At 38.9% G+C, this 13,682-nt stretch overlaps 1 protein-coding gene across 1 annotated transcript in view; it reads left to right on the top strand.

Moving 5' to 3' along the window:
• Window positions 1-1,522: 1,522 nt before the first annotated feature.
• The window catches only part of nck2a (NCK adaptor protein 2a), a 39,045-nt gene continuing 26,885 nt past the window's right edge, over window positions 1,523-13,682 (top strand). Inside the window, exon 1 of the mRNA XM_044013333.1 lies at window positions 1,523-1,758. The gene's annotated coding sequence lies outside the window, so the exon portion shown is untranslated. The remainder of the gene's footprint in view (window positions 1,759-13,682) is intronic.

Below are 13,682 nucleotides of genomic sequence, written 5' to 3'. Positions count from 1 at the left end.
CCCTTAATCCCATCATGCACGTTTGGGATGAACCTGAACATGAACTTCTTGTCCAGCATCAGTGTACTGACCTCATCAATGCTCTACAGAATGAATGAATGGACAGTAATTCACATATAAACACTTCAAAATCCTCAGGAAAGGACAGTGGAAGCTGGTATAGCTGCAAAAAGAGAGACCAGCTCCATGTCATTCCATTTACCCTGTAGGACACTCAGAGCTGCTGAACCTCCTTATTGTCCCTTGGGGACATTTAGAAACAAAAGTTATTTTTGCTTTTGCCCAGTCCGTGTGTGTCCACAGAATTTAAAGAACACCGTTCCCTTTTGTTTTTACGATCATGCAGCAGCCTCTCTGTCTGTTTTTATACAAGCTTTTTCATCACCTTAAGCTTTTAGTGTCTGTTTATTGCCTTGTTTTTAATGTTTGCACACACGTAAGGACAACATAGAGACTGGGTGATTGAGTTTTACTCTTTATTACTTACTATTTATTATATTACATTATTAATCAATGTCATGAATGTATTGACTCAGAAAGAAAGAGTTCATACCTCAAAATAATCACTTGTACTACTATATGCATACGTGTGTGTGTGTGTGTGTGAAGTTTTCATTGTGAACAGTAAGGGGCGACATCGCTGTGTCCCTTTTTCCTCTGCTGTTGGCCTGGACCAGTCCCGGTGTTGGTGACGTCACACGCTGGACCGGCAATCAAGCCGGTGAGAGACGACAGGACTCTACCGGAAATCGTGTAGTGTTCCTTCTAAATAAAAGTCCAAAATTTGTGTCATCTGAAATTGAGCAAGGGACATAATACCCTTAACCAAGATGATATAAATGATTATTCTGCCTTCATAAAAGTGTTTGAATATTTTTGCATGAATATATGTACTAAAAGACTGTGGAATCAGGAAGTGTCATTCTCTCTTAGATCACATGTTTTACATTATGCTGCAAGGTTGTTATTTATATCAACAAAGCCAAAAACAGTGGGAAATGTAACAGAAATATAAACCACTCATTGACATATAGTAAGTAGTTGAGTTGAGACTTATTTCACATGTTCAAAAAAATGTAATACCAAGTTATATAAAAACATATAGAACTTTTACAAAAAAATTTTTATATACATAAATATTTTTTTTATGTGATAATGTTTGGACATTCTTACAGTGTCCTGAATAGACTACTTCACAGCAAAATTGTTGTTTAGGCACAATCTAAGTATAGAACAAAATGATATCAGGACATTTCGGCCTGTTGTTTTGCAATTATTTCCCTTTTAGCTTTTGCTCTTGCACTACACTGTTTGTTCTAATTTCTACTTTTGTTGTTGTTGTTGTTTATGTTTCTATTCAATTGTGCATTGCTATCCTCTGTCCTTCGACCTCTGTAACGTGTGAATGTATGTGACTCGTCTGATTACTAACCATGAGGAGGTTTTATTCTGAAAGCGTAAAGCGGACGTGCTTCCTTCCATGTTCCGGGCTCGTAGAGAGTGGTTGAGGTGGAGGCAGTTCGTCAGTTAGTCAGTCAGAGAGAGTCAGAGTGAGCCTGCGACAGAAAAACAAGCGAGGAGAGAGCGAGTATTACACGCTCCGTTCGGGATTGTAAAGAAATAAAACAATAGCGACACACATGTGGATTTAAACGTCACTCGCGTCGCGTTAGCTGCTCAGTTTTTTTTTTATTTAAAATTTCTGTGGCGTGTTGAGTGTGTCGCCGTTTGTCCATTCTCTCTGGAGTGAACACTAAGGTAAGAACATGAACTGTGTGTAAGTTGCTCCACCAGTCATTTAAGAGTCAACACTAACCCTTTTAAAAAAGTGTTTTATTTCATGAACATGTACATTTAAACTGTGGCTAGCGCTGGGACCAAAAAAATGGCACCTTACTCGTGTCACTTTGTTGATTTTGACGCCGGGTCTTTGTCCGCTCACTTGTGGTTTGATATAACTAGACATTGTTCTAGAACCCCCCGTTTGCGTTGTTATTGCGGTTAAATATCGCAGTGTGCGTGGCTTGATTATTTTCTAAAGGAATGTGTAAACCTAAGCATCTTATTTAAATAATTTCACTCACTATTTTTGATCACCACTTATTACACGCTCAGTGTGGTGGAGCAGGTCTTCACACATCTGTTCTGCCCGATGACTTTTGCCTTATTCATGTCTTCTTTTTTTAGCTTGAAACTTGCTTTTATTCAAAATTAACATTAATAGAGACCTTGTCATTTGTCATATTCTTTGTTTTAAAAAAAGAAGAAGCTCTAGCTCGCCCCGGGTATGAATAATACACGATTCCATCGCACATTGCAGTTTAAATCACTTAAATTAAGATGATGGTGGTGGTGAATTTCAATTATTGGGATGATTGTGAATGGGACAAGTCATCAAATCTTCATGTGAGTGACTTGAAGATGCTGCCACACTTGCTTGTGCTGTTTTGCCATCATGGCACGGTTATGTTTGGTCCAGTACAGTTTGGAATGGTAGAGCCCTGGATCAGGCTTGTGTTCCGACTGTACCGTAACTTGGTAGGTGGGGTGTGTTCTGTGCCCTATGGGTTCGTAAAGTGACAATAAAACATCAAACTCGATTTTTGTCGCCCAATCGGCTTGTTGTGGGTGGAGTCGGTCCATCTCCACCCTGTCCATACCATACTCTGGTACCGCAATAGAAGGGTGCCAAAAAATGGTCCAGTTGTGGCTGGTTATTTTGGTACTATTCCTAATAGTAATGCAAAAAAAGAGTACTGTAACAAACCAAACCTAGCGAAACACGGCTTTACAGTACTATTGATTTAGTACCACAAGGGGGAGCCTGCAACTTCTCGCATTTATTGTGTAAGAAGTAGTGACACCTATTGGAGAAATTGCAGATTGTCACCGGTGATTACATCAGTATTCTTTGTGTGTCAAAGTACGAAATGCACCCTCTGACTAGTTAGGCTTAGGGTTAGTGGTCATTTTGATTTGTGGACAACACGAGACATTTGAGAACATCGTCATTTTCAGGTTTGGGTTTCTCACATTTCATGGGCCGAACAATTACCTGATTTATCAAGGAAATGATCAACAGATTTAGCGATTATGAAAATAATCATGATTAGTTACAGCCCTAATCTGTAAACTTTAAGATATTTTTTTGTTTTTTACATTTTGTGGACAAACCTTTGTATCTGTGCACACTTTCTCAAAGCTTTCAGCCACAAACCTAATGCTGGTCCAGAAATGAACAGAAAACTCTGCTGTGTCTAAAGTAATTATTTTTTTATTCTTTTGGACAGAGCAATTGTGAGAGGACATTTTCATAATCGTCCTATGCCTCGCTCGCCAAAATTGACCACATTTACCAAAAAAAAACCCCACCACATTGGCAAATGGGGTCACATGTAGCGGAGCTTATACTAGGCTCATCACGGCAACTTAACCACGTATACTTCTCTTCATTTGCAGCACTGCATGATGGGATGTCTTCTATACGTGTTCAAACGTTTCCCCCCTCAAATTCAAATTTTTATTTGAGTATGGAAAGGCATAAATGAGTGTGTTTTTCCTCAAGCTCTGTCTTCTGCATATGATACGAGTGTATTTCACTACTTGCATGGCACACCTATGCTGCAGACACACCCTCTTTTGAGGGAGCCATGGTAACAGAGTAGAGGACAAGGTTCACTCAGAATGACAGGTATGTGGAAGTCACTGCTCGGCCTGTATTACAGAAACCTTTTTTTTTTCTTTCTCTTTATCTTGCATCATATGATAGGAACCCTTCAAGCAGTAAAAAGTTAGTCAAAGTCACTGTATAACCCATAATTATACACTTTGAGTGGCTGTGACTTACTACTTCAACTACCAGTACTTCAATCTTTGTACTTAAAAGTACTTTTCTTTTGTAAGGAAACATGCTTGTTATTTTGCAGTCTTTGCTTTTACATTTAAAAAATACTGTACAATTTTAGGTTTTTACTGAAAAGCCATGTATTTTAGCGGCATCTGATGGAGTTTATTTAATGCTGGATTTCAGATACAATTCGTAAATCAGATAATAAGACAACAGCTATTCAAACATGAATCTATGTTGAAATCTTTCCTGATAGTATGCAGAATATTTTAAGGCATAACCAGCTTATAAACCATCACTACATTAAACATTAAAGGAATATCTGTATTATACAGTGCATATCTACTGCTTTTAGCTCTACAATAAGTCTAAAGGTTTAAGTCTCTAAACCACTTCTTCATTATTGTGTGTAAACACTGAGACACATTTGGGGAAATTTACCGTTCACAATCATACAATACAAGTAGTATTTATTCAATAGTGTTAGCACTTATCTGCAAAACGTACTTTCTGCTATACAGTAGATTGATTTGATTACTGTGCTACCAGAAATAGAGCTCATTGATAAAGAGGACATCTTTTATTAGTATGACTTATCATTTCATGCCAGTTAATGGTTAACTAATTGAAACACCCTTCATGTTAAGATGAACAACATGTCCGGGCTGAGTAAAAAAATAAAAATGTAAAATGCCTGTTGCTCATAGCCACACTTTGAAGTGTCCTGTCCTTTTAAATTGGTCCAGTACTTATGGTGTTTATTGTGTCATACATATTACAATACTTTCCCGATTCTCCACCGTGATGTGGAGGATTTGAATGCACCGTCACACAGTGGTTTGTTTTTCAGAGAGATTATTTCAGCACAGGAAACTCTGCTAGACTGGAGGATGAGGCTCTGTGTTATGTATTGGTAGATTCCGGCTGTTTAAAAATGGATGACAAAAAAGGTTGTCATTGGTTCTCATTTCCATTCACTTCACACACAAAAATTTGCAATTTGGGCCCCACATCTTATTATTCACGGATGAGATAACGAGCCTAATCTCTTATCTCCTTTATGTCTGATTGCACATTTATGATCTGAGACAAACTGCTCTGCTTGTCTTTGGCTCATATGACACTTAATGGGCCTCAAATGTCCTCACACACTGTGTTTAAAAGTCACACAGTGGCCAGAATGTTTGGTTCAGCCGTTGGTCTGAGAAGGAGGAGATGGAGAAAGATGTTATCAATGTCATTTTTGCCAAAAACTAGGGCTCAACATAGCGTAGTTCCATTGCCAGACTGCGTCTCAATCTCTGGCAAGGGTGTAGTCTAGAGCTGCAATGTTTATTTGATTAATCGATGGCTAAGTGAGTCATCAGCTATTTTGATTATAGATTAATCTTTTTTTTTGTTTGTTTGTTTTTCAATAATTAAAACAAGCTTTTGGATTTTTCAGCTTCTTGAATGTGAATATTTTCTTGGTTTCTTTGCTCCATGTTTACAAAGAAACCATTAGAGCTGAATATTTTTTGATTTGTGGACAAAACAAATCATTTGAGAACATCATTATTCCAGGTTTTGGTAAACACTGATCAACATTTTTTGACATTTTACCAACCAAACAGGTACTCGATTAATCGAGCAAATAATCGACAGATCACAAAATCATTAGTTGCGGTCTTAGTGTACTTACCTCCCACTTTCAAGAGGTGTGACCAATGGATTTAGATCAAAATGCCTCTGTATCCAGTTGTAGTTTTGGCTGTCTAGCAATGGTATCCAGACTTTTGTCCAATTATATATTTTACCCAAATGGGCAATCCCTGTTAAGAATAGATTCTGTAACCTGGTTAAAGTGAATCAAACATATGGATTTGCATTTTTTTTAAATTAAAGCTCAGTGACCACAAATCTCTTATTGTCGCTTTTCATTAATGTTCTACTCACTGAAGGCAAGGGCAAAAGAAATTGAAATGACGATGGCTGTTGACGACGCTGTTAACACACACTGTGATGGGGAATGAAAAGTCATTTAATTAAGTATTTATCTTTTGTAAAAGTATTAAAGTAAGAACTGAAAAATGTTTTTGGCAACGCGAGTTAATGAGTTTTCAGAATTGGCCGACCGCTGTGTTACGCAGCGTTCTGTGACCTTGTGCAATAATTCCAGCAAAAACACCTGCGGTTTATTTAATTGGTATTCACAAAGTGATCAAGTAGAATTAATATTATTTTCACTTTGTTTTTTTAAGTTAGTGGTCATGGCCGCTGCAGCTGCAGCATAACATCCCCCCAAAGTGAGGAGCAACACTATTTTCCTCTGGCAGCAAATGGAACAGTGAGAGAGGAAATGACAGAGAACAGAAAAAACATACACTGTCTGTGGTTCAGGTTTGATAGTTAATAATGATTTTCTCAAATCTGTTCCATTTGCCCTTCATTTTCAATAAATGTTCCTGCAACTTATATTAGATCACAGATTTAACTAGAGCCACTGATTTCTCTATTTTGCTATTAATTGTACAATCGTGACGTCAAAGCATCTGAAAAGGGATCTGTGTAAATATTTCTGGTTCTTCAGCATAGATGGTGAAAGATGGAACAAATACCGCTGGTTTAATTGTTACCAGTGATTGTTATTCCGGGATCAGACTACACAAATTCATGCATTTTTGTAGTGACCGAAACATTTCCAGATTAAAAGGTTGGGAATGATGGACGATGGACATGTAGTGTAACATAGATTTGGCATCTGGGACGCACTGTGACACCCCAACGAGAAGTCCAGCATGTTACAATTTTTTAGATTTTCTTGCCTAGACTGACATGTCCTACGATGTTGCTCCTGGACGTTGACCAACAGGATAACAGGGTGCTCTGATGCGGCGTAACATACAGATGGAACCATGGTGTATAGAGAAAGAGGGATGCTGCTACTGCTGTTACTTCAGCTTCTCTCTGAAGGACAGACGGTCCATACCGTCCCCTTTGTGACACCCAGGAACTGGTCCACCATTCTTTTCTGGAGCGTCACCTGCTACTCTTCAGTAGCCATGATTGACAACTCCTTGCCACGCCCCCACCGATGACCTATGAACTCTTGTAGGGTCGTGAAAAATGATTGGTCAGGGTCATACTTGTGGTGTCACCAGTCCCCCAAACAAGACACAGATTGATAATCTGACATGGTGACCATCATGAAAGACAAAAATATTGTTTTGTCTAATCCGGGCATTAGTTTCACCTCACTACGATAATCTGAAATTAGTGCAGGAGATACAGCATATAGTGAAAGATGGATAGATCTAAACCAGCTTGTTGTAATTGTCTGCTCTGAGCAGCTTCTTTTTGTTCCCTTAGTTTTTCTTTACCTCCATCATCACCTCAGCCCCCTGCCACTTCTGTCTGAGTGTTCCTACATCGTGGCCAACAACTGAACTAACAGTCCGTTGGCCTCAGTTTCCCTGTGTCACCACTGGGCACGGCGCCTAATCCTTCTCTGGGACACTGAGGGTGAGAGTGTGAAGGAAAGGAAAGTGGTGAAACGGAGGGATAAAGGGAGGGTGCTGGTTACAGCACAGTGGTACAGTATCTCACCATTACACTCGCTCCGTCAACAAAGGCACAGCTGTGGACTTTGTTATCTGTGGACGTTGTCAAGGCCTGAGATAGTATGGGAGGCAATTACTGAAACAAGAGAGTTGAAGCATTTGAAACATGATCATGAGGAAAAGGGCAGTGCGGACGTTAAGGGTGTATTAGCCATTGATCAAGTGAATTCCGCTCTCTAACTGGCTTTATCTCTTAATTTATGGAACGAGTCATACGACAAGATTGAAGAAAAACTGTCTCGAAGTGTTCGGGAAGATCGCTTTGGTGATTAAGAGTGTGATTTGCCCTCCCACCAGAGAGAGAGAGGCATGATTAGAAATTCATAAAACGGACTGAGAAGTGCTCGTTAATTCATAATCAAGGGTCTGCTGCTCCCCTTTCCTATCCATTTGTCTGTTTGAGATTCATGTTACATAGCAGAAAATTGGTACTTTAGGCCATTAGGAGAGACAGAGTGAGCAGTGAAACCCCAGCGTTTCTGGGGCTGAACGAAGAATATAAAATTGTACAGAAGAGTATCACACAATAATAAAAATACACACAGACACATTTAGACACCTAATAGACAATCAGGAAATATACAGAACAATTTTGATGTTTGATCGTGTTTTTATTCAACAATTGGGAATATTCCCACCAACATATGCTCACTTTGTAGTTGGTTACACTGCTAATTTTGAGTAAGCTGTTAAATGTATGTGTTGATAAGTAATTCTTAATAAAAACAGGCCATTGAGACAAAGAACCTCTTGTCAAAGACACACAAAAAAGCTCCACCATGTTGCTGACGTTGAAGACGACACTAAACAAAAACATTTGAGGAATTTTACTTAATGACTAGCTCAACTTAAAATAATGACGTCTTTGGGAACCCATATCTGTTACATTAAATCAACAGCTTAACCACAGACATGGCCATCGCATAGTTTGTTTCTTTCGTCTTCCTGTTTAGTGACCACATATAGACTGAGAGGCTATGACTTTTACCCAAAAGTCCAAGTTCAAACTCGATATGAAATTCATTCATGCTCACCACAGTGTAGCGCGATTGAAGGTGTGAATTAAATGCTAATGTTTAGAAAGACTAGAGGGTTCATCCTTTGTCACGTTTGCTTGCTGTTACTCAGAATGTCTGGCTTCACAGTATCTGAATAAATGGCAATATTTAAGTGAGTGGGTCTTTGGGCTTCTTCAAGGTGAATATATTTCTGGTTTCTTTGCTCTTCTATGAGATTAAGTTTTAGATTTTGAGGTTTGGGAAACACAGGTTGACATTTTTACATTTTATTGACAGAAGAGCTTATCAATTAATTGAGAAAATATTTGACTGGATGATAAATACTTATTATTTGTTGATTTTGTGATGCTTGAGTGACACCTTCTTCGTCTGATTTGGTCAATGTTGGATCAACATGGGTGCCTCCCCAGAAAAATAATCATCAGTTTAATTTATGAAGATGTAAATAACAATAAGTGAAGACAAGTTGACAAGTTGGCAAATAGTCTAGCAACTTGTTTATGAGGCTTTATAGTCTCATAAACTGAATTTTAAACAGGGCGGTAGTTGAGACTTCATTAGAGTCTGTTACTCCAGAATTGGGCCAAACTATTGTTGGTGTGCTTGTTTGTTTGTGCTCGGGCTTTGACAAGCCCTTCATGCTCTAATTGATTTAATTAAGTGGACGGTTTCCCCCGTTGGCTGTGGTGATACTCAGAATGGCAGTTTGCAGACAAACACTTGAGTTATCTCTAGCAGAGTGCAGAAAGCTGTGCTTATCTGTGTTTCACAGAATGATTCATTTTCACAACTTTCCCTTAAGCCAGTGTTATACTTTATGCATCTGTGAAAATGCAATGAGTTCAGTGGGTTTAAGCGAGTCTCGATGCAGCATCACTAATTTAACTGTGTCTGTTCCATGAGAACGGAGAGGTTGTGTCTGTTACGCCACTTTCCTAACACTGGCAAAGCGTCTTATAACAGACGATTAGCTAAAAAGCTAACGAAGCTGTTGTTGTTTCATGTACAGCATGGTGACATTTTGATCTGATTTGTACAAATGTAAGGTATGGTGCGAATCCACTGCACATGTTTTGAAATGTGCAGTGTCCAGGTGGAGTTTAGTACAAGCATAGCCATCCATTGTATCTGCAGTTGTAAGTTAAACTTTATTTCCGTCATGGTACGGTTCAGTTTGGTACAATGTGATACTGTTTGGAATGATAAAGCCCTGGGTCATTGTGTGACGTCATACCAGTGTAATGACAACGAACGATGATGTTAAATTTGTCTCAACAAGATGTCAAGCTTTGTGTGAAGATAGACTGCAGCGTTGACGAGAAGAACAGCATAAAATAACACTGTCGTGGGTGGAGCCACACCTTATCGTACCATTTTACTCTGGTACCCCAAGGGAAGGCGCCAAAAGAATTGAATGGTATGGGCTGGCTATTTTGGTACTTTTCCCAATGGAAATGCCAAACCGACCCATTCCACTAGATAAAAACACAGCTTAAATGTGTCTGCATTGCAGTGTGACTGAGGCTTTATAGATCATCACAACCTTCATCATAAAAATCTCTCTCCAGTGAGTTAATCAGAGAATCATAACACCTCTCTTTTGTCATGTCTGGCATCAATTACACTCATATTAATGTTAATTTTAGTCAAGTTATTTAAATCACGTCTTTTTCAGGGTACCTCAGTTAAACTGGGTTGATAATGCTGGGTTGTTTCTGCTAATTGTATCTAATTTTTCAGGTTTTAGCAAAGTGAACAAAACAAGAGTAAGCATTAGTATGACCATTTTTTTTACAGTGGGAAATGGCTTTTGGTAAAGAAAAGAACAAAGTTTGATGCTGAACTTGCTCTGTTTTGTAAGAGCAGTTTTGTAGGGATGTGTATTACACTGGAAAAACTTTTAAAGAGGTTCAGTAACTTCAGGTGAATTTTAAGTGATCTGAAATGAAATCTGTGAGATTATTTGACTGCAGATCGATTCCCTAACAGGGCTCTCTGTTCTGTATTGCATGGTGCAAAAGAGCTGTGGGTTACAGAATCAATGTCCAGCAGCTTGCTTATTTTGAAGTTCAGGTGTTGCACACATTCAGTATATAATTATGACACTCCCTTGAGGGCATGCTCATTTGGTACTCGTGCGTCTTAACTACCACAAGATTAAGGAACGTTTGTGCCTTAATGGAAATGCCTTTCAAACCACAGAAAATGAGAGTGACTTCTCATGGTGTATCAATAGTTGATGCGTTTGCTAGGACATGCATTATGAGAGGGATGGAATTCAGCTCTAGTTAAAACCTGCCACCGGCTCTGTTGCTTCCCTTTTGATGGAGATAAACAATGTTGATGGCGTTACACAATGAGCAAGACGAGACAGAACACAGAGCAGCTCGCTCATAGCAGCTGCATATCTGAATCGAAAGGCCTGACATCTGAACTGCCAGGCTGTCTGTCATCTATCACTGGATAGTCAGGTTTTCTTATCTGTTTTTGTTCTGTGAGCAAAGACAGTGGAAGATTACATTCACACTGACTTCGCCCACAGTTTTGCTTCGTCATTAATCCGGCAATGGTGGTAGTTGTAAATCTAGATTGATGTCTTTGTAGACACAGTTATTATGGAGGTTGATAATTTAATTTTTTGTGGCCCATACATTTAGCCAATTTACCCTTTTCCTGTCTACTGGTCTGTTTCTCCACATTGCTGCAATTGGTTTGAGTGGTTTTTTTTTGTATAACAAAGAAATCATTAAAACTGAATCATTTTGGTTTGTGGACAAAAATAAAACACTTGAGAACATCATCTTTTCCAGGCCTGGTCAACACTAATCAATAGTTTCCAGCATTTTATGAACCAAACAATATCTGATGATCGGCCAGATTAATCGATTGTGAAAATAGTTGTAGCCTTAGTGCAATTATTTTTATACTTTTGGATGAAAATCAATAAAGTTATAGTGATTTGTGATAATCAGCCCATTAATAAATAATAATTGGCCAATGCCAGATATTAAAAAATGGTGGGAACAGACACCAAAGATGCTTTGTTTAAATGTCGCACCTCTGATTCCTGAACTCCTACGTGATATGCAAAATCACACAACGTAGCAACATTCTTCTTTTCCGCCCGTGTGTTTTGTCTGCTCAGTATCAGATGAGCTGCATTTAGTCCTCAATCACGGACTGTCATTCATTTACAAAGTCCCCAGGTGATTGTCCTGACTTGAAATATTGACAGAAGAACAAAGGTCCACATTTTCTCATTTTCTAAACCGTCTTTATCTTTTGTGCCTCGAGATTCCCCCGCATAACTTACTGTAGCGTTCAGATTGTCACATTGATTTGTCTCTCCTCCTTTGACGGTGCTGACTGAGCCGCTACTGAATCTAATCGACCTGTGGAATAATCAGGTTGCCACTGTGGTCCAGTGAAGAAGTGCACAATGAATCACAAAATAGCTGCAATTAGGACCGAAACAATTACTCAATGAATCGATTACTCCATTAATCGTCACCTATTGTGATAGTTGATTAATCGGTTTGAGTGTTGTTGTAGAAATACAATTTCTTCAAAAAGTTTTTCAACTTCTTAAAATAGAAGACATGTGAGAACTATAGGATGGGACAACACTACTTTTTTGTGTCCAACACCGATATATCACAAACTCGAGTATCTACCGATACCAATATCAGTCAGATACATTTGTCATTTCAATGGCATAAAAAGAATAAAATAAAAAGAATAAATAAACAGCACCAAACATGACTCAGCTGAAATGCTTTTGCTGATTTGTATTTACATTTTTACAGTGGATTTTATCAGATTCTACATTTTTATCTGTCCGATATCCGACATGACAGTGAAGATTATCAGTCGTACCACATGTAAATCGTATTTAATATCAACCTCTTAATCTTTTCCCAGGCTCCTGTCTTATATTACATCATAACAAGCCGCATACAAACAGAACGACCGCAGTTGAGCACAAATATATTGGTGATCAACAGGGATGAATCATGTGACAAGCTTCCATGAACTTCAGTCCGTATCAGTTCACACCAACCGTCTGGACAAGTTTGTGTCTAATCAAACCTGATAATTCACGGCTCATGAATTTTTTATGAGGACAAATTAATGCTCGGGAAAACAAGCTGAAGTTTAATATTTCTGCTCTCAATAGTTCTCCAATTATTTATGGAGGACGATCAAGTGAAAGAGCCACAGTTCATTTAATCTGCAGACCGTAAAAAGCGTGCATTTCCCCCCCAGTAAGTGTGTCCTACTGTTGCGTGCCCGCAGAGTTGCTGAATAAAGCAATACGATAGTCTTCTTCTTCTAATCCATTTGCACCCTTTCCTCCCTGGACGTTGTTCTCTCTCACACGCACACACATGCCTGCAGCCCAAGGAAATCCTGCTTTATTTATGAGATGTATGGCTCAGTGTGCCACAGGCTTCCCCTGAGAACCCAACACTGCACACATGCACAGTATTTGGCCTTTGGAGATTTAGTTTTTTTGGTCTCTCTCTCTCTCGCTCACACACACACAGTTATATACACTAGACATCTGTTTACCCTATCTGGTGTTCTCGGGTCTGCAGTTGTTTTAGTGTGACCTCTTGTCTTCTTCGGCATCTTTCGGGAGTGTGGTGCTTTCACTGTTTTATCTTGCAGCAGAAATGCAATCCGGTGCTCGGGTCGCGCTAAATCACGAGCAGCATCCGAGTGGATCTTAAAATGTCAACCTCCAGAAAAATCACGATAGGTAGGAGAGGAGTATTTAAATAGTTTCAATTATCTTTGAAAGCATCACGCATGCAAGCTTTGTTTTAAACCCTCAGCTGAAATGGATGAAATGCCATTACTGCATCATGATTGGTCACAATAAGCCATAAATCACGTCTCGGCTGTTATTGGTTGCAGCAGTTAAATCATTACTACACTACATGACATCATTTTCTGCCTCCACGGAATGACATCATTCCTTCCACGCGATCATAAATGATATATTTCCATATTTAAAAGCTTGGAGTTGCATGTGTACTTCTACATTATTCAAAAAAAAAGGCAATTTTTTTTTGTGTTGATCTTGACCGTTTCGTCGATCAGCTCCAAGTGCTAATCATCTGGAAATAATATTCCCATCGAGTTTGTCGAAGACGCTCATGTGTTGTTTAGCTATTTTGGACACATACTCGCGGAGACAGCGATGAAACCGCC

The sequence above is a fragment of the Solea senegalensis genome, linkage group LG2 (genome assembly GCF_019176455.1).
Source record: "Solea senegalensis isolate Sse05_10M linkage group LG2, IFAPA_SoseM_1, whole genome shotgun sequence".
Taxonomy (NCBI): Eukaryota; Metazoa; Chordata; class Actinopteri; order Pleuronectiformes; family Soleidae; genus Solea; species Solea senegalensis.
Note: the sequence above shows the minus strand (reverse complement) of the source record. Positions and strands in the feature narration are given on the sequence as shown.